Source organism: Lissotriton helveticus, chromosome 1_2 (genome assembly GCF_964261635.1).
Source record: "Lissotriton helveticus chromosome 1_2, aLisHel1.1, whole genome shotgun sequence".
NCBI classification, from domain to species: domain Eukaryota; kingdom Metazoa; phylum Chordata; class Amphibia; order Caudata; family Salamandridae; genus Lissotriton; species Lissotriton helveticus.
In genome coordinates this window covers 377,801,131-377,828,993 of record NC_136058.1, presented here as the reverse complement: position 1 = coordinate 377,828,993, position 27,863 = coordinate 377,801,131, and the positions used below count along the sequence as shown (strand labels likewise).

The 27,863-nt window shown below is 47.8% G+C and overlaps 38 non-coding genes across 38 annotated transcripts; 15 read left to right on the top strand and 23 right to left on the bottom strand.

Moving 5' to 3' along the window:
- Positions 1-907: 907 nt before the first annotated feature.
- TRNAW-CCA (transfer RNA tryptophan (anticodon CCA)) lies at positions 908-979 on the bottom strand. Its single transcript has one exon. It is a non-coding gene; the product is annotated as a tRNA-Trp (tRNA).
- Positions 980-1,227: 248 nt separating this feature from the next.
- TRNAN-GUU (transfer RNA asparagine (anticodon GUU)) lies at positions 1,228-1,301 on the bottom strand. The gene has a single exon. It is a non-coding gene; the product is annotated as a tRNA-Asn (tRNA).
- A 207-nt stretch (positions 1,302-1,508) lies between these two features.
- On the top strand, positions 1,509-1,579 carry TRNAG-GCC (transfer RNA glycine (anticodon GCC)). The gene has a single exon. It is a non-coding gene; the product is annotated as a tRNA-Gly (tRNA).
- A 1,627-nt stretch (positions 1,580-3,206) lies between these two features.
- Positions 3,207-3,277, top strand: TRNAG-GCC (transfer RNA glycine (anticodon GCC)). Its single transcript has one exon. It is a non-coding gene; the product is annotated as a tRNA-Gly (tRNA).
- A 71-nt stretch (positions 3,278-3,348) lies between these two features.
- TRNAW-CCA (transfer RNA tryptophan (anticodon CCA)) lies at positions 3,349-3,420 on the bottom strand. Its single transcript has one exon. It is a non-coding gene; the product is annotated as a tRNA-Trp (tRNA).
- A 248-nt stretch (positions 3,421-3,668) lies between these two features.
- On the bottom strand, positions 3,669-3,742 carry TRNAN-GUU (transfer RNA asparagine (anticodon GUU)). Its single transcript has one exon. It is a non-coding gene; the product is annotated as a tRNA-Asn (tRNA).
- A 207-nt stretch (positions 3,743-3,949) lies between these two features.
- TRNAG-GCC (transfer RNA glycine (anticodon GCC)) lies at positions 3,950-4,020 on the top strand. The gene has a single exon. It is a non-coding gene; the product is annotated as a tRNA-Gly (tRNA).
- Positions 4,021-5,789: 1,769 nt separating this feature from the next.
- TRNAW-CCA (transfer RNA tryptophan (anticodon CCA)) lies at positions 5,790-5,861 on the bottom strand. Its single transcript has one exon. It is a non-coding gene; the product is annotated as a tRNA-Trp (tRNA).
- A 248-nt stretch (positions 5,862-6,109) lies between these two features.
- Positions 6,110-6,183, bottom strand: TRNAN-GUU (transfer RNA asparagine (anticodon GUU)). Its single transcript has one exon. It is a non-coding gene; the product is annotated as a tRNA-Asn (tRNA).
- A 207-nt stretch (positions 6,184-6,390) lies between these two features.
- TRNAG-GCC (transfer RNA glycine (anticodon GCC)) lies at positions 6,391-6,461 on the top strand. The gene has a single exon. It is a non-coding gene; the product is annotated as a tRNA-Gly (tRNA).
- Positions 6,462-8,088: 1,627 nt separating this feature from the next.
- Positions 8,089-8,159, top strand: TRNAG-GCC (transfer RNA glycine (anticodon GCC)). Its single transcript has one exon. It is a non-coding gene; the product is annotated as a tRNA-Gly (tRNA).
- A 71-nt stretch (positions 8,160-8,230) lies between these two features.
- On the bottom strand, positions 8,231-8,302 carry TRNAW-CCA (transfer RNA tryptophan (anticodon CCA)). Its single transcript has one exon. It is a non-coding gene; the product is annotated as a tRNA-Trp (tRNA).
- Positions 8,303-8,550: 248 nt separating this feature from the next.
- TRNAN-GUU (transfer RNA asparagine (anticodon GUU)) lies at positions 8,551-8,624 on the bottom strand. Its single transcript has one exon. It is a non-coding gene; the product is annotated as a tRNA-Asn (tRNA).
- Positions 8,625-10,671: 2,047 nt separating this feature from the next.
- TRNAW-CCA (transfer RNA tryptophan (anticodon CCA)) lies at positions 10,672-10,743 on the bottom strand. The gene has a single exon. It is a non-coding gene; the product is annotated as a tRNA-Trp (tRNA).
- A 248-nt stretch (positions 10,744-10,991) lies between these two features.
- TRNAN-GUU (transfer RNA asparagine (anticodon GUU)) lies at positions 10,992-11,065 on the bottom strand. The gene has a single exon. It is a non-coding gene; the product is annotated as a tRNA-Asn (tRNA).
- A 207-nt stretch (positions 11,066-11,272) lies between these two features.
- TRNAG-GCC (transfer RNA glycine (anticodon GCC)) lies at positions 11,273-11,343 on the top strand. Its single transcript has one exon. It is a non-coding gene; the product is annotated as a tRNA-Gly (tRNA).
- A 1,769-nt stretch (positions 11,344-13,112) lies between these two features.
- On the bottom strand, positions 13,113-13,184 carry TRNAW-CCA (transfer RNA tryptophan (anticodon CCA)). Its single transcript has one exon. It is a non-coding gene; the product is annotated as a tRNA-Trp (tRNA).
- Positions 13,185-13,432: 248 nt separating this feature from the next.
- TRNAN-GUU (transfer RNA asparagine (anticodon GUU)) lies at positions 13,433-13,506 on the bottom strand. The gene has a single exon. It is a non-coding gene; the product is annotated as a tRNA-Asn (tRNA).
- Positions 13,507-13,713: 207 nt separating this feature from the next.
- Positions 13,714-13,784, top strand: TRNAG-GCC (transfer RNA glycine (anticodon GCC)). The gene has a single exon. It is a non-coding gene; the product is annotated as a tRNA-Gly (tRNA).
- Positions 13,785-15,409: 1,625 nt separating this feature from the next.
- Positions 15,410-15,480, top strand: TRNAG-GCC (transfer RNA glycine (anticodon GCC)). Its single transcript has one exon. It is a non-coding gene; the product is annotated as a tRNA-Gly (tRNA).
- Positions 15,481-15,551: 71 nt separating this feature from the next.
- TRNAW-CCA (transfer RNA tryptophan (anticodon CCA)) lies at positions 15,552-15,623 on the bottom strand. Its single transcript has one exon. It is a non-coding gene; the product is annotated as a tRNA-Trp (tRNA).
- A 248-nt stretch (positions 15,624-15,871) lies between these two features.
- On the bottom strand, positions 15,872-15,945 carry TRNAN-GUU (transfer RNA asparagine (anticodon GUU)). Its single transcript has one exon. It is a non-coding gene; the product is annotated as a tRNA-Asn (tRNA).
- A 207-nt stretch (positions 15,946-16,152) lies between these two features.
- On the top strand, positions 16,153-16,223 carry TRNAG-GCC (transfer RNA glycine (anticodon GCC)). The gene has a single exon. It is a non-coding gene; the product is annotated as a tRNA-Gly (tRNA).
- Positions 16,224-17,992: 1,769 nt separating this feature from the next.
- On the bottom strand, positions 17,993-18,064 carry TRNAW-CCA (transfer RNA tryptophan (anticodon CCA)). Its single transcript has one exon. It is a non-coding gene; the product is annotated as a tRNA-Trp (tRNA).
- Positions 18,065-18,312: 248 nt separating this feature from the next.
- On the bottom strand, positions 18,313-18,386 carry TRNAN-GUU (transfer RNA asparagine (anticodon GUU)). The gene has a single exon. It is a non-coding gene; the product is annotated as a tRNA-Asn (tRNA).
- A 207-nt stretch (positions 18,387-18,593) lies between these two features.
- On the top strand, positions 18,594-18,664 carry TRNAG-GCC (transfer RNA glycine (anticodon GCC)). Its single transcript has one exon. It is a non-coding gene; the product is annotated as a tRNA-Gly (tRNA).
- A 1,753-nt stretch (positions 18,665-20,417) lies between these two features.
- TRNAW-CCA (transfer RNA tryptophan (anticodon CCA)) lies at positions 20,418-20,489 on the bottom strand. Its single transcript has one exon. It is a non-coding gene; the product is annotated as a tRNA-Trp (tRNA).
- Positions 20,490-20,737: 248 nt separating this feature from the next.
- Positions 20,738-20,811, bottom strand: TRNAN-GUU (transfer RNA asparagine (anticodon GUU)). The gene has a single exon. It is a non-coding gene; the product is annotated as a tRNA-Asn (tRNA).
- A 207-nt stretch (positions 20,812-21,018) lies between these two features.
- On the top strand, positions 21,019-21,089 carry TRNAG-GCC (transfer RNA glycine (anticodon GCC)). Its single transcript has one exon. It is a non-coding gene; the product is annotated as a tRNA-Gly (tRNA).
- Positions 21,090-22,715: 1,626 nt separating this feature from the next.
- Positions 22,716-22,786, top strand: TRNAG-GCC (transfer RNA glycine (anticodon GCC)). The gene has a single exon. It is a non-coding gene; the product is annotated as a tRNA-Gly (tRNA).
- A 71-nt stretch (positions 22,787-22,857) lies between these two features.
- Positions 22,858-22,929, bottom strand: TRNAW-CCA (transfer RNA tryptophan (anticodon CCA)). Its single transcript has one exon. It is a non-coding gene; the product is annotated as a tRNA-Trp (tRNA).
- A 248-nt stretch (positions 22,930-23,177) lies between these two features.
- Positions 23,178-23,251, bottom strand: TRNAN-GUU (transfer RNA asparagine (anticodon GUU)). Its single transcript has one exon. It is a non-coding gene; the product is annotated as a tRNA-Asn (tRNA).
- A 207-nt stretch (positions 23,252-23,458) lies between these two features.
- On the top strand, positions 23,459-23,529 carry TRNAG-GCC (transfer RNA glycine (anticodon GCC)). Its single transcript has one exon. It is a non-coding gene; the product is annotated as a tRNA-Gly (tRNA).
- A 1,627-nt stretch (positions 23,530-25,156) lies between these two features.
- TRNAG-GCC (transfer RNA glycine (anticodon GCC)) lies at positions 25,157-25,227 on the top strand. Its single transcript has one exon. It is a non-coding gene; the product is annotated as a tRNA-Gly (tRNA).
- Positions 25,228-25,298: 71 nt separating this feature from the next.
- TRNAW-CCA (transfer RNA tryptophan (anticodon CCA)) lies at positions 25,299-25,370 on the bottom strand. The gene has a single exon. It is a non-coding gene; the product is annotated as a tRNA-Trp (tRNA).
- A 248-nt stretch (positions 25,371-25,618) lies between these two features.
- Positions 25,619-25,692, bottom strand: TRNAN-GUU (transfer RNA asparagine (anticodon GUU)). The gene has a single exon. It is a non-coding gene; the product is annotated as a tRNA-Asn (tRNA).
- Positions 25,693-25,899: 207 nt separating this feature from the next.
- Positions 25,900-25,970, top strand: TRNAG-GCC (transfer RNA glycine (anticodon GCC)). The gene has a single exon. It is a non-coding gene; the product is annotated as a tRNA-Gly (tRNA).
- A 1,753-nt stretch (positions 25,971-27,723) lies between these two features.
- Positions 27,724-27,795, bottom strand: TRNAW-CCA (transfer RNA tryptophan (anticodon CCA)). Its single transcript has one exon. It is a non-coding gene; the product is annotated as a tRNA-Trp (tRNA).
- Positions 27,796-27,863: the final 68 nt, after the last annotated feature.

Here is a 27,863-nt window from a genome sequence, read left to right as displayed (position 1 = left end):
TCCCTAGCCCCTCACTCAGATAGATACATTTACCTTCAGAGCTCAGCTTTGGAGAAAGAGATTGGGGAGAGAGCAAATAGGGGAAGGCCCATGGTGCACACTTTATTTTACATAAAAGCTGGGGCTTGTGGGAGGACAGGGACAAGAGGGTTCTCAGGGAAAGAAATCCCAGGAGTATTGATGGCTAGGCCCTGAAACACAACAATCCCGGATTGGCAAGGCACAATATGCCTGTGCAACAGGCCTGACCCTAGGCTTCCGGAGTTCTTGGTCACAAAAGGCTCCAGTGATCTAAGCCCGACCAGGGCTGTGCCCGACCAGGGCTGTAGGCCGCGTTGGGAGCGCGTTAGGGACGCGTAAAGGGACGCAGGGCGCAGAACTCTGCCCGTTTCACCCCAGCATTTAGGGGAGGACACAGAATCTGGGAAAGCCAGTGGGAAGGATTTTCCAGGAGGAGAGTTCAGTGAGATAATCTGAAACACAATAGTGCTGGTGATCTGGCAGGTGCATTCTGTGAACCACTTTTGTCGGGAGCAGCCTGCCATCATGCCCTGATAAACACAACTCTAGTCCCAAGCCAGTGACCTCAGCAAATGCAAAGACATTCATAGTTATAGTCTCCTGCATCTGATTCTTGCCATCTTCATGTGAAACGTTGGCGTTATCATGTCTGCTGCGCACACTTTGTTCATATGTGTACAATTTAAGTGTGTGCACCTGATCACTGTCTTGGGCAGAGCTCTGCCTGTGAACAACCCATGTGAAGCATTGGTGGTTCAGTGGTAGAATTCTCGCCTGCCACGCGGGAGGCCCGGGTTAGATTCCTGGCCAATGCAAGACTGCTTTCTTTTGACTTTGTTTTCGAAAGGAAATATATGACCTCAGTGGGGAATAAAATGGTAAGCAGTGACCCCGACGTGATTTGAACACGCAACCTTCTGATCTGGAGTCAGACGCGCTACCGTTGCGCCACGAGGTCCTTACACTTACAGCTTTCGGAGCCAGATCAACAAATGCTGTGGGCCTTTTGACTTATTTTCCCCTCCTCATATGCCTACAGTTGTATGCAAGAGCTTGACCTTTTGTTTTCTATCCTAATTATGAAATTGACTGCAGGTGCCGAGAGAACGCAGAGAATTGAAATATTCAGGGAAAGGGTGTCCAGCAGGAGAGAGCAAAGGTATGTATCTGTTTTCCATTCAAGTGTTTCATTCAGGCAAAATAATACGTCCCTGGGTGGGCTTGAACCACCAACCTTTCGGTTAACAGCCGAACGCGCTAGCCGATTGCGCCACAGAGACGAGTGACTACAGCATCTTTCCTTAGACTCAATATATATCTTGATATGTATGTGCCTGCCTGGAGCTTGTCTTATATAAGCCATCATCATGTGAAACTTTGGCGTTGTCATGTCTGCTGCGCACACTTTGTTCATCTGTGTACAATTTAAGTGTGTGCACCTGATCACTGTCTTGGACAGAGCTATGCCTGTGAACTCCCCATGTGAAGCATTGGTGGTTCAGTGGTAGAATTCTCGCCTGCCACGCGGGAGGCCCGGGTTCGATTCCCGGCCAATGCAAGGCTGCGTTCCTTTGACTTTGTTTTCGAAAGGAAATATATGAACTCAGTGGGGAATAAAATGGTAAGCAGTGACCCCGACGTGATTTGACCACGCAACCTTCTGATCTGGAGTCAGACGCGCTACCGTTGCGCCACAAGGTCCTTACACTTACAGCCTTCAAGCCAGATCAACAAATGCTGATGGCCTTTTGACTTATTTTCCCCTCCTCATATGCCTACAATTGTATTACAGGGCTAGGCCTTTTGTTTTCTATCCTAATTATGAAATTGACTGCAGGTGCAGAGAGAACGCAGAGGATTGAAATGTTCAGATAAAGGGTCTTAAGCAGGAGAGAGCAGAGGTACGTATCTGTGTTTCATTAAAGTGTTTCATGCCGGCAAAAAGGATACTTCCCTGGGTGGGCTTGAACCACCAACCTTTCTGTTAACAACCGAACGCGCTAACCATTTGCACCACAGAGGTTAATAACTGTAGCACAGTTCCTGAGACTCAATATATATCTTGATAATTGTGTGCCTGCCTGGAGCTTGTGTTATATAATGCGTCTTTATGCCATACAGCATTTCTCATTTGCTTAGTGTCTTGTTATTGTTGGACGTAATGATGAATAGACTACTGTCTAATGGTCTTAGAGCCAGTATTACTACCGGTCCCAGTGTATGAGACACATACATGACTTTTCTGTTGCCTGCTTAGCATAGCTCCCTGCTCCTCTGTAGGTGTGCTACCAGCCAGTAAGGCGTGTGCCTTGCCCATCAGATGTGTTATGTTAGACTTGACTTCTCTGTGAGCAAAGTCTCCCTCCCATAGCAGGTGCTTTCTCTGAACTCTTGACTTGTAAGACTGCTGGGAAAGGCCCTCCCTAGCCCCTCACTCAGATAGATACATTTACCTTCAGAGCTCAGCTTTGGAGAAAGAGATTGGGGAGAGAGCAAATAGGGGAAGGCCCATGGTGCACACTTTATTTTACATAAAAGCTGGGGCTTGTGGGAGGACAGGGACAAGAGGGTTCTCAGGGAAAGAAATCCCAGGAGTATTGATGGCTAGGCCCTGAAACACAACAATCCCGGATTGGCAAGGCACAATATGCCTGTGCAACAGGCCTGACCCTAGGCTTCCGGAGTTCTTGGTCACAAAAGGCTCCAGTGATCTAAGCCCGACCAGGGCTGTGCCCGACCAGGGCTGTAGGCCGCGTTGGGAGCGCGTTAGGGACGCGTAAAGGGACGCAGGGCGCAGAACTCTGCCCGTTTCACCCCAGCATTTAGGGGAGGACACAGAATCTGGGAAAGCCAGTGGGAAGGATTTTCCAGGAGGAGAGTTCAGTGAGATAATCTGAAACACAATAGTGCTGGTGATCTGGCGGGTGCATTCTGTGAACCACTTTTGTCGGGAGCAGCCTGCCATCATGCCCTGATAAACACAACTCTAGTCCCAAGCCAGTGACCTCAGCAAATGCAAAGACATTCATAGTTATAGTCTCCTGCATCTGATTCTTGCCATCTTCATGTGAAACGTTGGCGTTATCATGTCTGCTGCGCACACTTTGTTCATATGTGTACAATTTAAGTGTGTGCACCTGATCACTGTCTTGGGCAGAGCTCTGCCTGTGAACAACCCATGTGAAGCATTGGTGGTTCAGTGGTAGAATTCTCGCCTGCCACGCGGGAGGCCCGGGTTCGATTCCCGGCCAATGCAAGACTGCTTTCTTTTGACTTTGTTTTCGAAAGGAAATATATGACCTCAGTGGGGAATAAAATGGTAAGCAGTGACCCCGACGTGATTTGAACACGCAACCTTCTGATCTGGAGTCAGACGCGCTACCGTTGCGCCACAAGGTCCTTACACTTACAGCTTTCAGAGCCAGATCAACAAATGCTGTGGGCCTTTTGACTTATTTTCCCCTCCTCATATGCCTACAGTTGTATTACAGAGCTTGACCTTTTGTTTTCTATCCTAATTATGAAATTGACTGCAGGTGCCGAGAGAACGCAGAGAATTGAAATATTCAGGGAAAGGGTGTCCAGCAGGAGAGAGCAAAGGTATGTATCTGTTTTCCATTCAAGTGTTTCATTCAGGCAAAATAATACGTCCCTGGTTGGGCTTGAACCACCAACCTTTCGGTTAACAGCCGAACGCGCTAACCGATTGCGCCACAGAGACGAGTGACTACAGCATCTTTCCTTAGACTCAATATATATCTTGATATGTATGTGCCTGCCTGGAGCTTGTCTTATATAAGCCATCATCATGTGAAACTTTGGCGTTGTCATGTCTGCTGCGCACACTTTGTTCATATGTGTACAATTTAAGTGTGTGCACCTGATCACTGTCTTGGACAGAGCTATGCCTGTGAACTCCCCATGTGAAGCATTGGTGGTTCAGTGGTAGAATTCTCGCCTGCCACGCGGGAGGCCCGGGTTCGATTCCCGGCCAATGCAAGGCTGCGTTCCTTTGACTTTGTTTTCGAAAGGAAATATATGAACTCAGTGGGGAATAAAATGGTAAGCAGTGACCCCGACGTGATTTGACCACGCAACCTTCTGATCTGGAGTCAGACGCGCTACCGTTGCGCCACAAGGTCCTTACACTTACAGCCTTCAAGCCAGATCAACAAATGCTGATGGCCTTTTGACTTATTTTCCCCTCCTCATATGCCTACAGTTGTATTACAGGGCTAGGCCTTTTGTTTTCTATCCTAATTATGAAATTGACTGCAGGTGCAGAGAGAACGCAGAGGATTGAAATGTTCAGATAAAGGGTCTTAAGCAGGAGAGAGCAGAGGTACGTATCTGTGTTTCATTAAAGTGTTTCATGCCGGCAAAAAGGATACTTCCCTGGGTGGGCTTGAACCACCAACCTTTCTGTTAACAACCGAACGCGCTAACCATTTGCACCACAGAGGTTAATAACTGTAGCACAGTTCCTGAGACTCAATATATATCTTGATAATTGTGTGCCTGCCTGGAGCTTGTGTTATATAATGCGTCTTTATGCCATACAGCATTTCTCATTTGCTTAGTGTCTTGTTATTGTTGGACGTAATGATGAATAGACTACTGTCTAATGGTCTTAGAGCCAGTATTACTACCGGTCCCAGTGTATGAGACACATACATGACTTTTCTGTTGCCTGCTTAGCATAGCTCCCTGCTCCTCTGTAGGTGTGCTACCAGCCAGTAAGGCGTGTGCCTTGCCCATCAGATGTGTTATGTTAGACTTGACTTCTCTGTGAGCAAAGTCTCCCTCCCATAGCAGGTGATTTCTCTGAACTCTTGACTTGTAAGACTGCTGGGAAAGGCCCTCCCTAGCCCCTCACTCAGATAGATACATTTACCTTCAGAGCTCAGCTTTGGAGAAAGAGATTGGGGAGAGAGCAAATAGGGGAAGGCCCATGGTGCACACTTTATTTTACATAAAAGCTGGGGCTTGTGGGAGGACAGGGACAAGAGGGTTCTCAGGGAAAGAAATCCCAGGAGTATTGATGGCTAGGCCCTGAAACACAACAATCCCGGATTGGCAAGGCACAATATGCCTGTGCAACAGGCCTGACCCTAGGCTTCCGGAGTTCTTGGTCACAAAAGGCTCCAGTGATCTAAGCCCGACCAGGGCTGTGCCCGACCAGGGCTGTAGGCCGCGTTGGGAGCGCGTTAGGGACGCGTAAAGGGACGCAGGGCGCAGAACTCTGCCCGTTTCACCCCAGCATTTAGGGGAGGACACAGAATCTGGGAAAGCCAGTGGGAAGGATTTTCCAGGAGGAGAGTTCAGTGAGATAATCTGAAACACAATAGTGCTGGTGATCTGGCAGGTGCATTCTGTGAACCACTTTTGTCGGGAGCAGCCTGCCATCATGCCCTGATAAACACAACTCTAGTCCCAAGCCAGTGACCTCAGCAAATGCAAAGACATTCATAGTTATAGTCTCCTGCATCTGATTCTTGCCATCTTCATGTGAAACGTTGGCGTTATCATGTCTGCTGCGCACACTTTGTTCATATGTGTACAATTTAAGTGTGTGCACCTGATCACTGTCTTGGGCAGAGCTCTGCCTGTGAACAACCCATGTGAAGCATTGGTGGTTCAGTGGTAGAATTCTCGCCTGCCACGCGGGAGGCCCGGGTTAGATTCCTGGCCAATGCAAGACTGCTTTCTTTTGACTTTGTTTTCGAAAGGAAATATATGACCTCAGTGGGGAATAAAATGGTAAGCAGTGACCCCGACGTGATTTGAACACGCAACCTTCTGATCTGGAGTCAGACGCGCTACCGTTGCGCCACGAGGTCCTTACACTTACAGCTTTCGGAGCCAGATCAACAAATGCTGTGGGCCTTTTGACTTATTTTCCCCTCCTCATATGCCTACAGTTGTATGCAAGAGCTTGACCTTTTGTTTTCTATCCTAATTATGAAATTGACTGCAGGTGCCGAGAGAACGCAGAGAATTGAAATATTCAGGGAAAGGGTGTCCAGCAGGAGAGAGCAAAGGTATGTATCTGTTTTCCATTCAAGTGTTTCATTCAGGCAAAATAATACGTCCCTGGGTGGGCTTGAACCACCAACCTTTCGGTTAACAGCCGAACGCGCTAGCCGATTGCGCCACAGAGACGAGTGACTACAGCATCTTTCCTTAGACTCAATATATATCTTGATATGTATGTGCCTGCCTGGAGCTTGTCTTATATAAGCCATCATCATGTGAAACTTTGGCGTTGTCATGTCTGCTGCGCACACTTTGTTCATCTGTGTACAATTTAAGTGTGTGCACCTGATCACTGTCTTGGACAGAGCTATGCCTGTGAACTCCCCATGTGAAGCATTGGTGGTTCAGTGGTAGAATTCTCGCCTGCCACGCGGGAGGCCCGGGTTCGATTCCCGGCCAATGCAAGGCTGCGTTCCTTTGACTTTGTTTTCGAAAGGAAATTTATGAACTCAGTGGGGAATAAAATGGTAAGCAGTGACCCCGACGTGATTTGACCACGCAACCTTCTGATCTGGAGTCAGACGCGCTACCGTTGCGCCACAAGGTCCTTACACTTACAGCCTTCAAGCCAGATCAACAAATGCTGATGGCCTTTTGACTTATTTTCCCCTCCTCATATGCCTACAGTTGTATTACAGGGCTAGGCCTTTTGTTTTCTATCCTAATTATGAAATTGACTGCAGGTGCAGAGAGAACGCAGAGGATTGAAATGTTCAGATAAAGGGTCTTAAGCAGGAGAGAGCAGAGGTACGTATCTGTGTTTCATTAAAGTGTTTCATGCAGGCAAAAAGGATACTTCCCTGGGTGGGCTTGAACCACCAACCTTTCTGTTAACAACCGAACGCGCTAACCATTTGCACCACAGAGGTTAATAACTGTAGCACAGTTCCTGAGACTCAATATATATCTTGATAATTGTGTGCCTGCCTGGAGCTTGTGTTATATAATGCGTCTTTATGCCATACAGCATTTCTCATTTGCTTAGTGTCTTGTTATTGTTGGACGTAATGATGAATAGACTACTGTCTAATGGTCTTAGAGCCAGTATTACTACCGGTCCCAGTGTATGAGACACATACATGACTTTTCTGTTGCCTGCTTAGCATAGCTCCCTGCTCCTCTGTAGGTGTGCTACCAGCCAGTAAGGCGTGTGCCTTGCCCATCAGATGTGTTATGTTAGACTTGACTTCTCTGTGAGCAAAGTCTCCCTCCCATAGCAGGTGCTTTCTCTGAACTCTTGACTTGTAAGACTGCTGGGAAAGGCCCTCCCTAGCCCCTCACTCAGATAGATACATTTACCTTCAGAGCTCAGCTTTGGAGAAAGAGATTGGGGAGAGAGCAAATAGGGGAAGGCCCATGGTGCACACTTTATTTTACATAAAAGCTGGGGCTTGTGGGAGGACAGGGACAAGAGGGTTCTCAGGGAAAGAAATCCCAGGAGTATTGATGGCTAGGCCCTGAAACACAACAATCCCGGATTGGCAAGGCACAATATGCCTGTGCAACAGGCCTGACCCTAGGCTTCCGGAGTTCTTGGTCACAAAAGGCTCCAGTGATCTAAGCCCGACCAGGGCTGTGCCCGACCAGGGCTGTAGGCCGTGTTGGGAGCGCGTTAGGGACGCGTAAAGGGACGCAGGGCGCAGAACTCTGCCCGTTTCACCCCAGCATTTAGGGGAGGACACAGAATCTGGGAAAGCCAGTGGGAAGGATTTTCCAGGAGGAGAGTTCAGTGAGATAATCTGAAACACAATAGTGCTGGTGATCTGGCGGGTGCATTCTGTGAACCACTTTTGTCGGGAGCAGCCTGCCATCATGCCCTGATAAACACAACTCTAGTCCCAAGCCAGTGACCTCAGCAAATGCAAAGACATTCATAGTTATAGTCTCCTGCATCTGATTCTTGCCATCTTCATGTGAAACGTTGGCGTTATCATGTCTGCTGCGCACACTTTGTTCATATGTGTACAATTTAAGTGTGTGCACCTGATCACTGTCTTGGGCAGAGCTCTGCCTGTGAACAACCCATGTGAAGCATTGGTGGTTCAGTGGTAGAATTCTCGCCTGCCATGCGGGAGGCCCGGGTTCGATTCCCGGCCAATGCAAGACTGCTTTCTTTTGACTTTGTTTTCGAAAGGAAATATATGACCTCAGTGGGGAATAAAATGGTAAGCAGTGACCCCGACGTGATTTGAACACGCAACCTTCTGATCTGGAGTCAGACGCGCTACCGTTGCGCCACGTGGTCCTTACACTTACAGCTTTCAGAGCCAGATCAACAAATGCTGTGGGCCTTTTGACTTATTTTCCCCTCCTCATATGCCTACAGTTGTATTACAGAGCTTGACCTTTTGTTTTCTATCCTAATTATGAAATTGACTGCAGGTGCCGAGAGAACGCAGAGAATTGAAATATTCAGGGAAAGGGTGTCCAGCAGGAGAGAGCAAAGGTATGTATCTGTTTTCCATTCAAGTGTTTCATTCAGGCAAAATAATACGTCCCTGGGTGGGCTTGAACCACCAACCTTTCGGTTAACAGCCGAACGCGCTAACCGATTGCGCCACAGAGACGAGTGACTACAGCATCTTTCCTTAGACTCAATATATATCTTGATATGTATGTGCCTGCCTGGAGCTTGTCTTATATAAGCCATCATCATGTGAAACTTTGGCGTTGTCATGTCTGCTGCGCACACTTTGTTCATATGTGTACAATTTAAGTGTGTGCACCTGATCACTGTCTTGGACAGAGCTATGCCTGTGAACTCCCCATGTGAAGCATTGGTGGTTCAGTGGTATAATTCTCGCCTGCCACGCGGGAGGCCCGGGTTCGATTCCCGGCCAATGCAAGGCTGCGTTCCTTTGACTTTGTTTTCGAAAGGAAATATATGAACTCAGTGGGGAATAAAATGGTAAGCAGTGACCCCGACGTGATTTGACCACGCAACCTTCTGATCTGGAGTCAGACGCGCTACCGTTGCGCCACAAGGTCCTTAAACTTACAGCCTTCAAGCCAGATCAACAAATGCTGATGGCCTTTTGACTTATTTTCCCCTCCTCATATGCCTACAGTTGTATTACAGGGCTAGGCCTTTTGTTTTCTATCCTAATTATGAAATTGACTGCGGGTGCAGAGAGAACGCAGAGGATTGAAATGTTCAGATAAAGGGTCTTAAGCAGGAGAGAGCAGAGGTACGTATCTGTGTTTCATTAAAGTGTTTCATGCCGGCAAAAAGGATACTTCCCTGGGTGGGCTTGAACCACCAACCTTTCTGTTAACAACCGAACGCGCTAACCATTTGCACCACAGAGGTTAATAATTGTAGCACAGTTCCTGAGACTCAATATATATCTTGATAATTGTGTGCCTGCCTGGAGCTTGTGTTATATAATGCGTCTTTATGCCATACAGCATTTCTCATTTGCTTAGTGTCTTGTTATTGTTGGACGTAATGATGAATAGACTACTGTCTAATGGTCTTAGAGCCAGTATTACTACCGGTCCCAGTGTATGAGACACATACATGACTTTTCTGTTGCCTGCTTAGCATAGCTCCCTGCTCCTCTGTAGGTGTGCTACCAGCCAGTAAGGCGTGTGCCTTGCCCATCAGATGTGTTATGTTAGACTTGACTTCTCTGTGAGCAAAGTCTCCCTCCCATAGCAGGTGCTTTCTCTGAACTCTTGACTTGTAAGACTGCTGGGAAAGGCCCTCCCTAGCCCCTCACTCAGATAGATACATTTACCTTCAGAGCTCAGCTTTGGAGAAAGAGATTGGGGAGAGAGCAAATAGGGGAAGGCCCATGGTGCACACTTTATTTTACATAAAAGCTGGGGCTTGTGGGAGGACAGGGACAAGAGGGTTCTCAGGGAAAGAAATCCCAGGAGTATTGATGGCTAGGCCCTGAAACACAACAATCCCGGATTGGCAAGGCACAATATGCCTGTGCAACAGGCCTGACCCTAGGCTTCCGGAGTTCTTGGTCACAAAAGGCTCCAGTGATCTAAGCCCGACCAGGGCTGTGCCCGACCAGGGCTGTAGGCCGCGTTGGGAGCGCGTTAGGGACGTGTAAAGGGACGCAGGGCGCAGAACTCTGCCCGTTTCACCCCAGCATTTAGGGGAGGACACAGAATCTGGGAAAGCCAGTGGGAAGGATTTTCCAGGAGGAGAGTTCAGTGAGATAATCTGAAACACAATAGTGCTGGTGATCTGGCGGGTGCATTCTGTGAACCACTTTTGTCGGGAGCAGCCTGCCATCATGCCCTGATAAACACAACTCTAGTCCCAAGCCAGTGACCTCAGCAAATGCAAAGACATTCATAGTTATAGTCTCCTGCATCTGATTCTTGCCATCTTCATGTGAAACGTTGGCGTTATCATGTCTGCTGCGCACACTTTGTTCATATGTGTACAATTTAAGTGTGTGCACCTGATCACTGTCTTGGGCAGAGCTCTGCCTGTGAACAACCCATGTGAAGCATTGGTGGTTCAGTGGTAGAATTCTCGCCTGCCACGCGGGAGGCCCGGGTTCGATTCCCAGCCAATGCAAGACTGCTTTCTTTTGACTTTGTTTTCGAAAGGAAATATATGACCTCAGTGGGGAATAAAATGGTAAGCAGTGACCCCGACGTGATTTGAACACGCAACCTTCTGATCTGGAGTCAGACGCGCTACCGTTGCGCCACGAGGTCCTTACACTTACAGCTTTCGGAGCCAGATCAACAAATGCTGTGGGCCTTTTGACTTATTTTCCCCTCCTCATATGCCTACAGTTGTATTACAGAGCTTGACCTTTTGTTTTCTATCCTAATTATGAAATTGACTGCAGGTGCCGACAGAACGCAGAGAATTGAAATATTCAGGGAAAGGGTGTCCAGCAGGAGAGAGCAAAGGTATGTATCTGTTTTCCATTCAAGTGTTTCATTCAGGCAAAATAATACGTCCCTGGGTGGGCTTGAACCACCAACCTTTCGGTTAACAGCCGAACGCGCTAACCGATTGCGCCACAGAGACGAGTGACTACAGCATCTTTCCTTAGACTCAATATATATCTTGATATGTATGTGCCTGCCTGGAGCTTGTCTTATATAAGCCATCATCATGTGAAACTTTGGCGTTGTCATGTCTGCTGCGCACACTTTGTTCATATGTGTACAATTTAAGTGTGTGCACCTGATCACTGTCTTGGACAGAGCTATGCCTGTGAACTCCCCATGTGAAGCATTGGTGGTTCAGTGGTAGAATTCTCGCCTGCCACGCGGGAGGCCCGGGTTCGATTCCCGGCCAATGCAAGGCTGCGTTCCTTGGACTTTGTTTTCGAAAGGAAATATATGAACTCAGTGGGGAATAAAATGGTAAGCAGTGACCCCGACGTGATTTGACCACGCAACCTTCTGATCTGGAGTCAGACGCGCTACCGTTGCGCCACAAGGTCCTTACACTTACAGCCTTCAAGCCAGATCAACAAATGCTGATGGCCTTTTGACTTATTTTCCCCTCCTCATATGCCTACAGTTGTATTACAGGGCTAGGCCTTTTGTTTTCTATCCTAATTATGAAATTGACTGCAGGTGCAGAGAGAACGCAGAGGATTGAAATGTTCAGATAAAGGGTCTTAAGCAGGAGAGAGCAGAGGTACGTATCTGTGTTTCATTAAAGTGTTTCATGCCGGCAAAAAGGATACTTCCCTGGGTGGGCTTGAACCACCAACCTTTCTGTTAAAAACCGAACGCGCTAACCATTTGCACCACAGAGGTTAATAACTGTAGCACAGTTCCTGAGACTCAATATATATCTTGATAATTGTGTGCCTGCCTGGAGCTTGTGTTATATAATGCGTCTTTATGCCATACAGCATTTCTCATTTGCTTAGTGTCTTGTTATTGTTGGACGTAATGATGAATAGACTAGTGTCTAATGGTCTTAGAGCCAGTATTACTACCGGTCCCAGTGTATGAGACACATACATGACTTTTCTGTTGCCTGCTTAGCATAGCTCCCTGCTCCTCTGTAGGTGTGCTACCAGCCAGTAAGGCGTGTGCCTTGCCCATCAGATGTGTTATGTTAGACTTGACTTCTCTGTGAGCAAAGTCTCCCTCCCATAGCAGGTGCTTTCTCTGAACTCTTGACTTGTAAGACTGCTGGGAAAGGCCCTCCCTAGCCCCTCACTCAGATAGATACATTTACCTTCAGAGCTCAGCTTTGGAGAAAGAGATTGGGGAGAGAGCAAATAGGGGAAGGCCCATGGTGCACATTTTATTTTACATAAAAGCTGGGGCTTGTGGGAGGACAGGGACAAGAGGGTTCTCAGGGAAAGAAATCCCAGGAGTATTGATGGCTAGGCCCTGAAACACAACAATCCCGGATTGGCAAGGCACAATATGCCTGTGCAACAGGCCTGACCCTAGGCTTCCGGAGTTCTTGGTCACAAAAGGCTCCAGTGATCTAAGCCCGACCAGGGCTGTGCCCGACCAGGGCTGTAGGCCGCGTTGGGAGCGCGTTAGGGACGCGTAAAGGGACGCAGGGCGCAGAACTCTGCCCGTTTCACCCCAGCATTTAGGGGAGGACACAGAATCTGGGAAAGCCAGTGGGAAGGATTTTCCAGGAGGAGAGTTCAGTGAGATAATCTGAAACACAATAGTGCTGGTGATCTGGCGGGTGCATTCTGTGAACCACTTTTGTCGGGAGCAGCCTGCCATCATGCCCTGATAAACACAACTCTAGTCCCAAGCCAGTGACCTCAGCAAATGCAAAGACATTCATAGTTATAGTCTCCTGCATCTGATTCTTGCCATCTTCATGTGAAACGTTGGCGTTATCATGTCTGCTGCGCACACTTTGTTCATATGTGTACAATTTAAGTGTGTGCACCTGATCACTGTCTTGGGCAGAGCTCTGCCTGTGAACAACCCATGTGAAGCATTGGTGGTTCAGTGGTAGAATTCTCGCCTGCCACGCGGGAGGCCCGGGTTAGATTCCTGGCCAATGCAAGACTGCTTTCTTTTGACTTTGTTTTCGAAAGGAAATATATGACCTCAGTGGGGAATAAAATGGTAAGCAGTGACCCCGACGTGATTTGAACACGCAACCTTCTGATCTGGAGTCAGACGCGCTACCGTTGCGCCACAAGGTCCTTACACTTACAGCTTTCGGAGCCAGATCAACAAATGCTGTGGGCCTTTTGACTTATTTTCCCCTCCTCATATGCCTACAGTTGTATTACAGAGCTTGACCTTTTGTTTTCTATCCTAATTATGAAATTGACTGCAGGTGCCGAGAGAACGCAGAGAATTGAAATATTCAGGGAAAGGGTGTCCAGCAGGAGAGAGCAAAGGTATGTATCTGTTTTCCATTCAAGTGTTTCATTCAGGCAAAATAATACGTCCCTGGGTGGGCTTGAACCACCAACCTTTCGGTTAACAGCCGAACGCGCTAACCGATTGCGCCACAGAGACGAGTGACTACAGCATCTTTCCTTAGACTCAATATATATCTTGATATGTATGTGCCTGCCTGGAGCTTGTCTTATATAAGCCATCATCATGTGAAACTTTGGCGTTGTCATGTCTGCTGCGCACACTTTGTTCATCTGTGTACAATTTAAGTGTGTGCACCTGATCACTGTCTTGGACAGAGCTATGCCTGTGAACTCCCCATGTGAAGCATTGGTGGTTCAGTGGTAGAATTCTCGCCTGCCACGCGGGAGGCCCGGGTTCGATTCCCGGCCAATGCAAGGCTGCGTTCCTATGACTTTGTTTTCGAAAGGAAATTTATGAACTCAGTGGGGAATAAAATGGTAAGCAGTGACCCCGACGTGATTTGACCACGCAACCTTCTGATCTGGAGTCAGACGCGCTACCGTTGCGCCACAAGGTCCTTACACTTACAGCCTTCAAGCCAGATCAACAAATGCTGATGGCCTTTTGACTTATTTTCCCTCCTCATATGCCTACAGTTGTATTACAGGGCTAGGCCTTTTGTTTTCTATCCTAATTATGAAATTGACTGCAGGTGCAGAGAGAACGCAGAGGATTGAAATGTTCAGATAAAGGGTCTTAAGCAGGAGAGAGCAGAGGTACGTATCTGTGTTTCATTAAAGTGTTTCATGCCGGCAAAAAGGATACTTCCCTGGGTGGGCTTGAACCACCAACCTTTCTGTTAACAACCGAACGCGCTAACCATTTGCACCACAGAGGTTAATAACTGTAGCACAGTTCCTGAGACTCAATATATATCTTGATAATTGTGTGCCTGCCTGGAGCTTGTGTTATATAATGCGTCTTTATGCCATACAGCATTTCTCATTTGCTTAGTGTCTTGTTATTGTTGGACGTAATGATGAATAGACTAGTGTCTAATGGTCTTAGAGCCAGTATTACTACCGGTCCCAGTGTATGAGACACATACATGACTTTTCTGTTGCCTGCTTAGCATAGCTCCCTGCTCCTCTGTAGGTGTGCTACCAGCCAGTAAGGCGTGTGCCTTGCCCATCAGATGTGTTATGTTAGACTTGACTTCTCTGTGAGCAAAGTCTCCCTCCCATAGCAGGTGCTTTCTCTGAACTCTTGACTTGTAAGACTGCTGGGAAAGGCCCTCCCTAGCCCCTCACTCAGATAGATACATTTACCTTCAGAGCTCAGCTTTGGAGAAAGAGATTGGGGAGAGAGCAAATAGGGGAAGGCCCATGGTGCACATTTTATTTTACATAAAAGCTGGGGCTTGTGGGAGGACAGGGACAAGAGGGTTCTCAGGGAAAGAAATCCCAGGAGTATTGATGGCTAGGCCCTGAAACACAACAATCCCGGATTGGCAAGGCACAATATGCCTGTGCAACAGGCCTGACCCTAGGCTTCCGGAGTTCTTGGTCACAAAAGGCTCCAGTGATCTAAGCCCGACCAGGGCTGTGCCCGACCAGGGCTGTAGGCCGCGTTGGGAGCGCGTTAGGGACGCGTAAAGGGACGCAGGGCGCAGAACTCTGCCCGTTTCACCCCAGCATTTGGGGAGGACACAGAATCTGGGAAAGCCAGTGGGAAGGATTTTCCAGGAGGAGAGTTCAGTGAGATAATCTGAAACACAATAGTGCTGGTGATCTGGCGGGTGCATTCTGTGAACCACTTTTGTCGGGAGCAGCCTGCCATCATGCCCTGATAAACACAACTCTAGTCCCAAGCCAGTGACCTCAGCAAATGCAAAGACATTCATAGTTATAGTCTCCTGCATCTGATTCTTGCCATCTTCATGTGAAACGTTGGCGTTATCATGTCTGCTGCGCACACTTTGTTCATATGTGTACAATTTAAGTGTGTGCACCTGATCACTGTCTTGGGCAGAGCTCTGCCTGTGAACAACCCATGTGAAGCATTGGTGGTTCAGTGGTAGAATTCTCGCCTGCCACGCGGGAGGCCCGGGTTCGATTCCCGGCCAATGCAAGACTGCTTTCTTTTGACTTTGTTTTCGAAAGGAAATATATGACCTCAGTGGGGAATAAAATGGTAAGCAGTGACCCCGACGTGATTTGAACACGCAACCTTCTGATCTGGAGTCAGACGCGCTACCGTTGCGCCACAAGGTCCTTACACTTACAGCTTTCAGAGCCAGATCAACAAATGCTGTGGGCCTTTTGACTTATTTTCCCCTCCTCATATGCCTACAGTTGTATTACAGAGCTTGACCTTTTGTTTTCTATCCTAATTATGAAATTGACTGCAGGTGCCGAGAGAACGCAGAGAATTGAAATATTCAGGGAAAGGGTGTCCAGCAGGAGAGAGCAAAGGTATGTATCTGTTTTCCATTCAAGTGTTTCATTCAGGCAAAATAATACGTCCCTGGTTGGGCTTGAACCACCAACCTTTCAGTTAACAGCCGAACGCGCTAACCGATTGCGCCACAGAGACGAGTGACTACAGCATCTTTCCTTAGACTCAATATATATCTTGATATGTATGTGCCTGCCTGGAGCTTGTCTTATATAAGCCATCATCATGTGAAACTTTGGCGTTGTCATGTCTGCTGCGCACACTTTGTTCATATGTGTACAATTTAAGTGTGTGCACCTGATCACTGTCTTGGACAGAGCTATGCCTGTGAACTCCCCATGTGAAGCATTGGTGGTTCAGTGGTAGAATTCTCGCCTGCCACGCGGGAGGCCCGGGTTCGATTCCCGGCCAATGCAAGGCTGCGTTCCTTTGACTTTGTTTTCGAAAGGAAATATATGAACTCAGTGGGGAATAAAATGGTAAGCAGTGACCCCGACGTGATTTGACCACGCAACCTTCTGATCTGGAGTCAGACGCGCTACCGTTGCGCCACAAGGTCCTTACACTTACAGCCTTCAAGCCAGATCAACAAATGCTGATGGCCTTTTGACTTATTTTCCCCTCCTCATATGCCTACAGTTGTATTACAGGGCTAGGCCTTTTGTTTTCTATCCTAATTATGAAATTGACTGCAGGTGCAGAGAGAACGCAGAGGATTGAAATGTTCAGATAAAGGGTCTTAAGCAGGAGAGAGCAGAGGTACGTATCTGTGTTTCATTAAAGTGTTTCATGCCGGCAAAAAGGATACTTCCCTGGGTGGGCTTGAACCACCAACCTTTCTGTTAACAACCGAACGCGCTAACCATTTGCACCACAGAGGTTAATAACTGTAGCACAGTTCCTGAGACTCAATATATATCTTGATAATTGTGTGCCTGCCTGGAGCTTGTGTTATATAATGCGTCTTTATGCCATACAGCATTTCTCATTTGCTTAGTGTCTTGTTATTGTTGGACGTAATGATGAATAGACTACTGTCTAATGGTCTTAGAGCCAGTATTACTACCGGTCCCAGTGTATGAGACACATACATGACTTTTCTGTTGCCTGCTTAGCATAGCTCCCTGCTCCTCTGTAGGTGTGCTACCAGCCAGTAAGGCGTGTGCCTTGCCCATCAGATGTGTTATGTTAGACTTGACTTCTCTGTGAGCAAAGTCTCCCTCCCATAGCAGGTGATTTCTCTGAACTCTTGACTTGTAAGACTGCTGGGAAAGGCCCTCCCTAGCCCCTCACTCAGATAGATACATTTACCTTCAGAGCTCAGCTTTGGAGAAAGAGATTGGGGAGAGAGCAAATAGGGGAAGGCCCATGGTGCACACTTTATTTTACATAAAAGCTGGGGCTTGTGGGAGGACAGGGACAAGAGGGTTCTCAGGGAAAGAAATCCCAGGAGTATTGATGGCTAGGCCCTGAAACACAACAATCCCGGATTGGCAAGGCACAATATGCCTGTGCAACAGGCCTGACCCTAGGCTTCCGGAGTTCTTGGTCACAAAAGGCTCCAGTGATCTAAGCCCGACCAGGGCTGTGCCCGACCAGGGCTGTAGGCCGCGTTGGGAGCGCGTTAGGGACGCGTAAAGGGACGCAGGGCGCAGAACTCTGCCCGTTTCACCCCAGCATTTAGGGGAGGACACAGAATCTGGGAAAGCCAGTGGGAAGGATTTTCCAGGAGGAGAGTTCAGTGAGATAATCTGAAACACAATAGTGCTGGTGATCTGGCAGGTGCATTCTGTGAACCACTTTTGTCGGGAGCAGCCTGCCATCATGCCCTGATAAACACAACTCTAGTCCCAAGCCAGTGACCTCAGCAAATGCAAAGACATTCATAGTTATAGTCTCCTGCATCTGATTCTTGCCATCTTCATGTGAAACGTTGGCGTTATCATGTCTGCTGCGCACACTTTGTTCATATGTGTACAATTTAAGTGTGTGCACCTGATCACTGTCTTGGGCAGAGCTCTGCCTGTGAACAACCCATGTGAAGCATTGGTGGTTCAGTGGTAGAATTCTCGCCTGCCACGCGGGAGGCCCGGGTTAGATTCCTGGCCAATGCAAGACTGCTTTCTTTTGACTTTGTTTTCGAAAGGAAATATATGACCTCAGTGGGGAATAAAATGGTAAGCAGTGACCCCGACGTGATTTGAACACGCAACCTTCTGATCTGGAGTCAGACGCGCTACCGTTGCGCCACGAGGTCCTTACACTTACAGCTTTCGGAGCCAGATCAACAAATGCTGTGGGCCTTTTGACTTATTTTCCCCTCCTCATATGCCTACAGTTGTATGCAAGAGCTTGACCTTTTGTTTTCTATCCTAATTATGAAATTGACTGCAGGTGCCGAGAGAACGCAGAGAATTGAAATATTCAGGGAAAGGGTGTCCAGCAGGAGAGAGCAAAGGTATGTATCTGTTTTCCATTCAAGTGTTTCATTCAGGCAAAATAATACGTCCCTGGGTGGGCTTGAACCACCAACCTTTCGGTTAACAGCCGAACGCGCTAGCCGATTGCGCCACAGAGACGAGTGACTACAGCATCTTTCCTTAGACTCAATATATATCTTGATATGTATGTGCCTGCCTGGAGCTTGTCTTATATAAGCCATCATCATGTGAAACTTTGGCGTTGTCATGTCTGCTGCGCACACTTTGTTCATCTGTGTACAATTTAAGTGTGTGCACCTGATCACTGTCTTGGACAGAGCTATGCCTGTGAACTCCCCATGTGAAGCATTGGTGGTTCAGTGGTAGAATTCTCGCCTGCCACGCGGGAGGCCCGGGTTCGATTCCCGGCCAATGCAAGGCTGCGTTCCTTTGACTTTGTTTTCGAAAGGAAATATATGAACTCAGTGGGGAATAAAATGGTAAGCAGTGACCCCGACGTGATTTGACCACGCAACCTTCTGATCTGGAGTCAGACGCGCTACCGTTGCGCCACAAGGTCCTTACACTTACAGCCTTCAAGCCAGATCAACAAATGCTGATGGCCTTTTGACTTATTTTCCCCTCCTCATATGCCTACAATTGTATTACAGGGCTAGGCCTTTTGTTTTCTATCCTAATTATGAAATTGACTGCAGGTGCAGAGAGAACGCAGAGGATTGAAATGTTCAGATAAAGGGTCTTAAGCAGGAGAGAGCAGAGGTACGTATCTGTGTTTCATTAAAGTGTTTCATGCCGGCAAAAAGGATACTTCCCTGGGTGGGCTTGAACCACCAACCTTTCTGTTAACAACCGAACGCGCTAACCATTTGCACCACAGAGGTTAATAACTGTAGCACAGTTCCTGAGACTCAATATATATCTTGATAATTGTGTGCCTGCCTGGAGCTTGTGTTATATAATGCGTCTTTATGCCATACAGCATTTCTCATTTGCTTAGTGTCTTGTTATTGTTGGACGTAATGATGAATAGACTACTGTCTAATGGTCTTAGAGCCAGTATTACTACCGGTCCCAGTGTATGAGACACATACATGACTTTTCTGTTGCCTGCTTAGCATAGCTCCCTGCTCCTCTGTAGGTGTGCTACCAGCCAGTAAGGCGTGTGCCTTGCCCATCAGATGTGTTATGTTAGACTTGACTTCTCTGTGAGCAAAGTCTCCCTCCCATAGCAGGTGCTTTCTCTGAACTCTTGACTTGTAAGACTGCTGGGAAAGGCCCTCCCTAGCCCCTCACTCAGATAGATACATTTACCTTCAGAGCTCAGCTTTGGAGAAAGAGATTGGGGAGAGAGCAAATAGGGGAAGGCCCATGGTGCACACTTTATTTTACATAAAAGCTGGGGCTTGTGGGAGGACAGGGACAAGAGGGTTCTCAGGGAAAGAAATCCCAGGAGTATTGATGGCTAGGCCCTGAAACACAACAATCCCGGATTGGCAAGGCACAATATGCCTGTGCAACAGGCCTGACCCTAGGCTTCCGGAGTTCTTGGTCACAAAAGGCTCCAGTGATCTAAGCCCGACCAGGGCTGTAGGCCGCGTTGGGAGCGCGTTAGGGACGCGTAAAGGGACGCAGGGCGCAGAACTCTGCCCGTTTCACCCCAGCATTTAGGGGAGGACACAGAATCTGGGAAAGCCAGTGGGAAGGATTTTCCAGGAGGAGAGTTCAGTGAGATAATCTGAAACACAATAGTGCTGGTGATCTGGCGGGTGCATTCTGTGAACCACTTTTGTCGGGAGCAGCCTGCCATCATGCCCTGATAAACACAACTCTAGTCCCAAGCCAGTGACCTCAGCAAATGCAAAGACATTCATAGTTATAGTCTCCTGCATCTGATTCTTGCCATCTTCATGTGAAACGTTGGCGTTATCATGTCTGCTGCGCACACTTTGTTCATATGTGTACAATTTAAGTGTGTGCACCTGATCACTGTCTTGGGCAGAGCTCTGCCTGTGAACAACCCATGTGAAGCATTGGTGGTTCAGTGGTAGAATTCTCGCCTGCCACGCGGGAGGCCCGGGTTAGATTCCTGGCCAATGCAAGACTGCTTTCTTTTGACTTTGTTTTCGAAAGGAAATATATGACCTCAGTGGGGAATAAAATGGTAAGCAGTGACCCCGACGTGATTTGAACACGCAACCTTCTGATCTGGAGTCAGACGCGCTACCGTTGCGCCACAAGGTCCTTACACTTACAGCTTTCGGAGCCAGATCAACAAATGCTGTGGGCCTTTTGACTTATTTTCCCCTCCTCATATGCCTACAGTTGTATTACAGAGCTTGACCTTTTGTTTTCTATCCTAATTATGAAATTGACTGCAGGTGCCGAGAGAACGCAGAGAATTGAAATATTCAGGGAAAGGGTGTCCAGCAGGAGAGAGCAAAGGTATGTATCTGTTTTCCATTCAAGTGTTTCATTCAGGCAAAATAATACGTCCCTGGGTGGGCTTGAACCACCAACCTTTCGGTTAACAGCCGAACGCGCTAACCGATTGCGCCACAGAGACGAGTGACTACAGCATCTTTCCTTAGACTCAATATATATCTTGATATGTATGTGCCTGCCTGGAGCTTGTCTTATATAAGCCATCATCATGTGAAACTTTGGCGTTGTCATGTCTGCTGCGCACACTTTGTTCATCTGTGTACAATTTAAGTGTGTGCACCTGATCACTGTCTTGGACAGAGCTATGCCTGTGAACTCCCCATGTGAAGCATTGGTGGTTCAGTGGTAGAATTCTCGCCTGCCACGCGGGAGGCCCGGGTTCGATTCCCGGCCAATGCAAGGCTGCGTTCCTATGACTTTGTTTTCGAAAGGAAATTTATGAACTCAGTGGGGAATAAAATGGTAAGCAGTGACCCCGACGTGATTTGACCACGCAACCTTCTGATCTGGAGTCAGACGCGCTACCGTTGCGCCACAAGGTCCTTACACTTACAGCCTTCAAGCCAGATCAACAAATGCTGATGGCCTTTTGACTTATTTTCCCTCCTCATATGCCTACAGTTGTATTACAGGGCTAGGCCTTTTGTTTTCTATCCTAATTATGAAATTGACTGCAGGTGCAGAGAGAACGCAGAGGATTGAAATGTTCAGATAAAGGGTCTTAAGCAGGAGAGAGCAGAGGTACGTATCTGTGTTTCATTAAAGTGTTTCATGCCGGCAAAAAGGATACTTCCCTGGGTGGGCTTGAACCACCAACCTTTCTGTTAACAACCGAACGCGCTAACCATTTGCACCACAGAGGTTAATAACTGTAGCACAGTTCCTGAGACTCAATATATATCTTGATAATTGTGTGCCTGCCTGGAGCTTGTGTTATATAATGCGTCTTTATGCCATACAGCATTTCTCATTTGCTTAGTGTCTTGTTATTGTTGGACGTAATGATGAATAGACTAGTGTCTAATGGTCTTAGAGCCAGTATTACTACCGGTCCCAGTGTATGAGACACATACATGACTTTTCTGTTGCCTGCTTAGCATAGCTCCCTGCTCCTCTGTAGGTGTGCTACCAGCCAGTAAGGCGTGTGCCTTGCCCATCAGATGTGTTATGTTAGACTTGACTTCTCTGTGAGCAAAGTCTCCCTCCCATAGCAGGTGCTTTCTCTGAACTCTTGACTTGTAAGACTGCTGGGAAAGGCCCTCCCTAGCCCCTCACTCAGATAGATACATTTACCTTCAGAGCTCAGCTTTGGAGAAAGAGATTGGGGAGAGAGCAAATAGGGGAAGGCCCATGGTGCACATTTTATTTTACATAAAAGCTGGGGCTTGTGGGAGGACAGGGACAAGAGGGTTCTCAGGGAAAGAAATCCCAGGAGTATTGATGGCTAGGCCCTGAAACACAACAATCCCGGATTGGCAAGGCACAATATGCCTGTGCAACAGGCCTGACCCTAGGCTTCCGGAGTTCTTGGTCACAAAAGGCTCCAGTGATCTAAGCCCGACCAGGGCTGTGCCCGACCAGGGCTGTAGGCCGCGTTGGGAGCGCGTTAGGGACGCGTAAAGGGACGCAGGGCGCAGAACTCTGCCCGTTTCACCCCAGCATTTAGGGGAGGACACAGAATCTGGGAAAGCCAGTGGGAAGGATTTTCCAGGAGGAGAGTTCAGTGAGATAATCTGAAACACAATAGTGCTGGTGATCTGGCGGGTGCATTCTGTGAACCACTTTTGTCGGGAGCAGCCTGCCATCATGCCCTGATAAACACAACTCTAGTCCCAAGCCAGTGACCTCAGCAAATGCAAAGACATTCATAGTTATAGTCTCCTGCATCTGATTCTTGCCATCTTCATGTGAAACGTTGGCGTTATCATGTCTGCTGCGCACACTTTGTTCATATGTGTACAATTTAAGTGTGTGCACCTGATCACTGTCTTGGGCAGAGCTCTGCCTGTGAACAACCCATGTGAAGCATTGGTGGTTCAGTGGTAGAATTCTCGCCTGCCACGCGGGAGGCCCGGGTTCGATTCCCGGCCAATGCAAGACTGCTTTCTTTTGACTTTGTTTTCGAAAGGAAATATATGACCTCAGTGGGGAATAAAATGGTAAGCAGTGACCCCGACGTGATTTGAACACGCAACCTTCTGATCTGGAGTCAGACGCGCTACCGTTGCGCCACGAGGTCCTTACACTTACAGCTTTCGGAGCCAGATCAACAAATGCTGTGGGCCTTTTGACTTATTTTCCCCTCCTCATATGCCTACAGTTGTATTACAGAGCTTGACCTTTTGTTTTCTATCCTAATTATGAAATTGACTGCAGGTGCCGAGAGAACGCAGAGAATTGAAATATTCAGGGAAAGGGTGTCCAGCAGGAGAGAGCAAAGCTATGTATCTGTTTTCCATTCAAGTGTTTCATTCAGGCAAAATAATACATCCCTGGGTGGGCTTGAACCACCAACCTTTCGGTTAACAGCCGAACGCGCTAACCGATTGCGCCACAGAGACGAGTGACTACAGCATCTTTCCTTAGACTCAATATATATCTTGATATGTATGTGCCTGCCTGGAGCTTGTCTTATATAAGCCATCATCATGTGAAACTTTGGCGTTGTCATGTCTGCTGCGCACACTTTGTTCATCTGTGTACAATTTAAGTGTGTGCACCTGATCACTGTCTTGGACAGAGCTATGCCTGTGAACTCCCCATGTGAAGCATTGGTGGTTCAGTGGTAGAATTCTCGCCTGCCACGCGGGAGGCCCGGGTTCGATTCCCGGCCAATGCAAGGCTGCGTTCCTTTGACTTTGTTTTCGAAAGGAAATATATGAACTCAGTGGGGAATAAAATGGTAAGCAGTGACCCCGATGTGATTTGACCACGCAACCTTCTGATCTGGAGTCAGACGCGCTACCGTTGCGCCACAAGGTCCTTACACTTACAGCCTTCAAGCCAGATCAACAAATGCTGATGGCCTTTTGACTTATTTTCCCCTCCTCATATGCCTACAGTTGTATTACAGGGCTAGGCCTTTTGTTTTCTATCCTAATTATGAAATTGACTGCAGGTGCAGAGAGAACGCAGAGGATTGAAATGTTCAGATAAAGGGTCTTAAGCAGGAGAGAGCAGAGGTACGTATCTGTGTTTCATTAAAGTGTTTCATGCCGGCAAAAAGGATACTTCCCTGGGTGGGCTTGAACCACCAACCTTTCTGTTAACAACCGAACGCGCTAACCATTTGCACCACAGAGGTTAATAACTGTAGCACAGTTCCTGAGACTCAATATATATCTTGATAATTGTGTGCCTGCCTGGAGCTTGTGTTATATAATGCGTCTTTATGCCATACAGCATTTCTCATTTGCTTAGTGTCTTGTTATTGTTGGACGTAATGATGAATAGACTACTGTCTAATGGTCTTAGAGCCAGTATTACTACCGGTCCCAGTGTATGAGACACATACATGACTTTTCTGTTGCCTGCTTAGCATAGCTCCCTGCTCCTCTGTAGGTGTGCTACCAGCCAGTAAGGCGTGTGCCTTGCCCATCAGATGTGTTATGTTAGACTTGACTTCTCTGTGAGCAAAGTCTCCCTCCCATAGCAGGTGCTTTCTCTGAACTCTTGACTTGTAAGACTGCTGGGAAAGGCCCTCCCTAGCCCCTCACTCAGATAGATACATTTACCTTCAGAGCTCAGCTTTGGAGAAAGAGATTGGGGAGAGAGCAAATAGGGGAAGGCCCATGGTGCACACTTTATTTTACATAAAAGCTGGGGCTTGTGGGAGGACAGGGAAAAGAGGGTTCTCAGGGAAAGAAATCCCAGGAGTATTGATGGCTAGGCCCTGAAACACAACAATCCCGGATTGGCAAGGCACAATATGCCTGTGCAACAGGCCTGACCCTAGGCTTCCGGAGTTCTTGGTCACAAAAGGCTCCAGTGATCTAAGCCCGACCAGGGCTGTGCCCGACCAGGGCTGTAGGCCGCGTTGGGAGCGCGTTAGGGACGCGTAAAGGGACGCAGGGCGCAGAACTCTGCCCGTTTCACCCCAGCATTTAGGGGAGGACACAGAATCTGGGAAAGCCAGTGGGAAGGATTTTCCAGGAGGAGAGTTCAGTGAGATAATCTGAAACACAATAGTGCTGGTGATCTGGCGGGTGCATTCTGTGAACCACTTTTGTCGGGAGCAGCCTGCCATCATGCCCTGATAAACACAACTCTAGTCCCAAGCCAGTGACCTCAGCAAATGCAAAGACATTCATAGTTATAGTCTCCTGCATCTGATTCTTGCCATCTTCATGTGAAACGTTGGCGTTATCATGTCTGCTGCGCACACTTTGTTCATATGTGTACAATTTAAGTGTGTGCACCTGATCACTGTCTTGGGCAGAGCTCTGCCTGTGAACAACCCATGTGAAGCATTGGTGGTTCAGTGGTAGAATTCTCGCCTGCCACGCGGGAGGCCCGGGTTCGATTCCCGGCCAATGCAAGACTGCTTTCTTTTGACTTTGTTTTCGAAAGGAAATATATGACCTCAGTGGGGAATAAAATGGTAAGCAGTGACCCCGACGTGATTTGAACACGCAACCTTCTGATCTGGAGTCAGACGCGCTACCGTTGCGCCACGAGGTCCTTACACTTACAGCTTTCGGAGCCAGATCAACAAATGCTGTGGGCCTTTTGACTTATTTTCCCCTCCTCATATGCCTACAGTTGTATTACAGAGCTTGACCTTTTGTTTTCTATCCTAATTATGAAATTGACTGCAGGTGCCGAGAGAACGCAGAGAATTGAAATATTCAGGGAAAGGGTGTCCAGCAGGAGAGAGCAAAGGTATGTATCTGTTTTCCATTCAAGTGTTTCATTCAGGCAAAATAATACGTCCCTGGGTGGGCTTGAACCACCAACCTTTCGATTAACAGGCGCACGCGCTAACCGATTGCGCCACAGAGACGAGTGACTACAGCATCTTTCCTTAGACTCAATATATATCTTGATATGTATGTGCCTGCCTGGAGCTTGTCTTATATAAGCCATCATCATGTGAAACTTTGGCGTTGTCATGTCTGCTGCGCACACTTTGTTCATATGTGTACAATTTAAGTGTGTGCACCTGATCACTGTCTTGGACAGAGCTATGCCTGTGAACTCTCCATGTGAAGCATTGGTGGTTCAGTGGTAGAATTCTCGCCTGCCACGCGGGAGGCCCGGGTTCGATTCCCGGCCAATGCAAGGCTGCGTTCCTTTGACTTTGTTTTCGAAAGGAAATATATGACCTCAGTGGGGAATAAAATGGTAAGCAGTGACCCCGACGTGATTTGACCACGCAACCTTCTGATCTGGAGTCAGACGCGCTACCGTTGCGCCACAAGGTCCTTACACTTACAGCCTTCAAGCCAGATCAACAAATGCTGATGGCCTTTTGACTTATTTTCCCCTCCTCATATGCCTACAGTTGTATTACAGGGCTAGGCCTTTTGTTTTCTATCCTAATTATGAAATTGACTGCAGGTGCAGAGAGAACGCAGAGGATTGAAATGTTCAGATAAAGGGTCTTAAGCAGGAGAGAGCAGAGGTACGTATCTGTGTTTCATTAAAGTGTTTCATGCCGGCAAAAAGGATACTTCCCTGGGTGGGCTTGAACCACCAACCTTTCTGTTAACAACCGAACGCGCTAACCATTTGCACCACAGAGGTTAATAACTGTAGCACAGTTCCTGAGACTCAATATATATCTTGATAATTGTGGTCCTGCCTGGAGCTTGTGTTATATAATGCGTCTTTATGCCATACAGCATTTCTCATTTGCTTAGTGTCTTGTTATTGTTGGACGTAATGATGAATAGACTACTGTCTAATGGTCTTAGAGCCAGTATTACTACCGGTCCCAGTGTATGAGACACATACATGACTTTTCTGTTGCCTGCTTAGCATAGCTCCCTGCTCCTCTGTAGGTGTGCTACCAGCCAGTAAGGCGTGTGCCTTGCCCATCAGATGTGTTATGTTAGACTTGACTTCTCTGTGAGCAAAGTCTCCCTCCCATAGCAGGTGCTTTCTCTGAACTCTTGACTTGTAAGACTGCTGGGAAAGGCCCTCCCTAGCCCCTCACTCAGATAGATACATTTACCTTCAGAGCTCAGCTTTGGAGAAAGAGATTGGGGAGAGAGCAAATAGGGGAAGGCCCATGGTGCACACTTTATTTTACATAAAAGCTGGGGCTTGTGGGAGGACAGGGACAAGAGGGTTCTCAGGGAAAGAAATCCCAGGAGTATTGATGGCTAGGCCCTGAAACACAACAATCCCGGATTGGCAAGGCACAATATGCCTGTGCAACAGGCCTGACCCTAGGCTTCCGGAGTTCTTGGTCACAAAAGGCTCCAGTGATCTAAGCCCGACCAGGGCTGTAGGCCGCGTTGGGAGCGCGTTAGGGACGCGTAAAGGGACGCAGGGCGCAGAACTCTGCCCGTTTCACCCCAGCATTTAGGGGAGGACACAGAATCTGGGAAAGCCAGTGGGAAGGATTTTCCAGGAGGAGAGTTCAGTGAGATAATCTGAAACACAATAGTGCTGGTGATCTGGCGGGTGCATTCTGTGAACCACTTTTGTCGGGAGCAGCCTGCCATCATGCCCTGATAAACACAACTCTAGTCCCAAGCCAGTGACCTCAGCAAATGCAAAGACATTCATAGTTATAGTCTCCTGCATCTGATTCTTGCCATCTTCATGTGAAACGTTGGCGTTATCATGTCTGCTGCGCACACTTTGTTCATATGTGTACAATTTAAGTGTGTGCACCTGATCACTGTCTTGGGCAGAGCTCTGCCTGTGAACAACCCATGTGAAGCATTGGTGGTTCAGTGGTAGAATTCTCGCCTGCCACGCGGGAGGCCCGGGTTAGATTCCTGGCCAATGCAAGACTGCTTTCTTTTGACTTTGTTTTCGAAAGGAAATATATGACCTCAGTGGGGAATAAAATGGTAAGCAGTGACCCCGACGTGATTTGAACACGCAACCTTCTGATCTGGAGTCAGACGCGCTACCGTTGCGCCACAAGGTCCTTACACTTACAGCTTTCGGAGCCAGATCAACAAATGCTGTGGGCCTTTTGACTTATTTTCCCCTCCT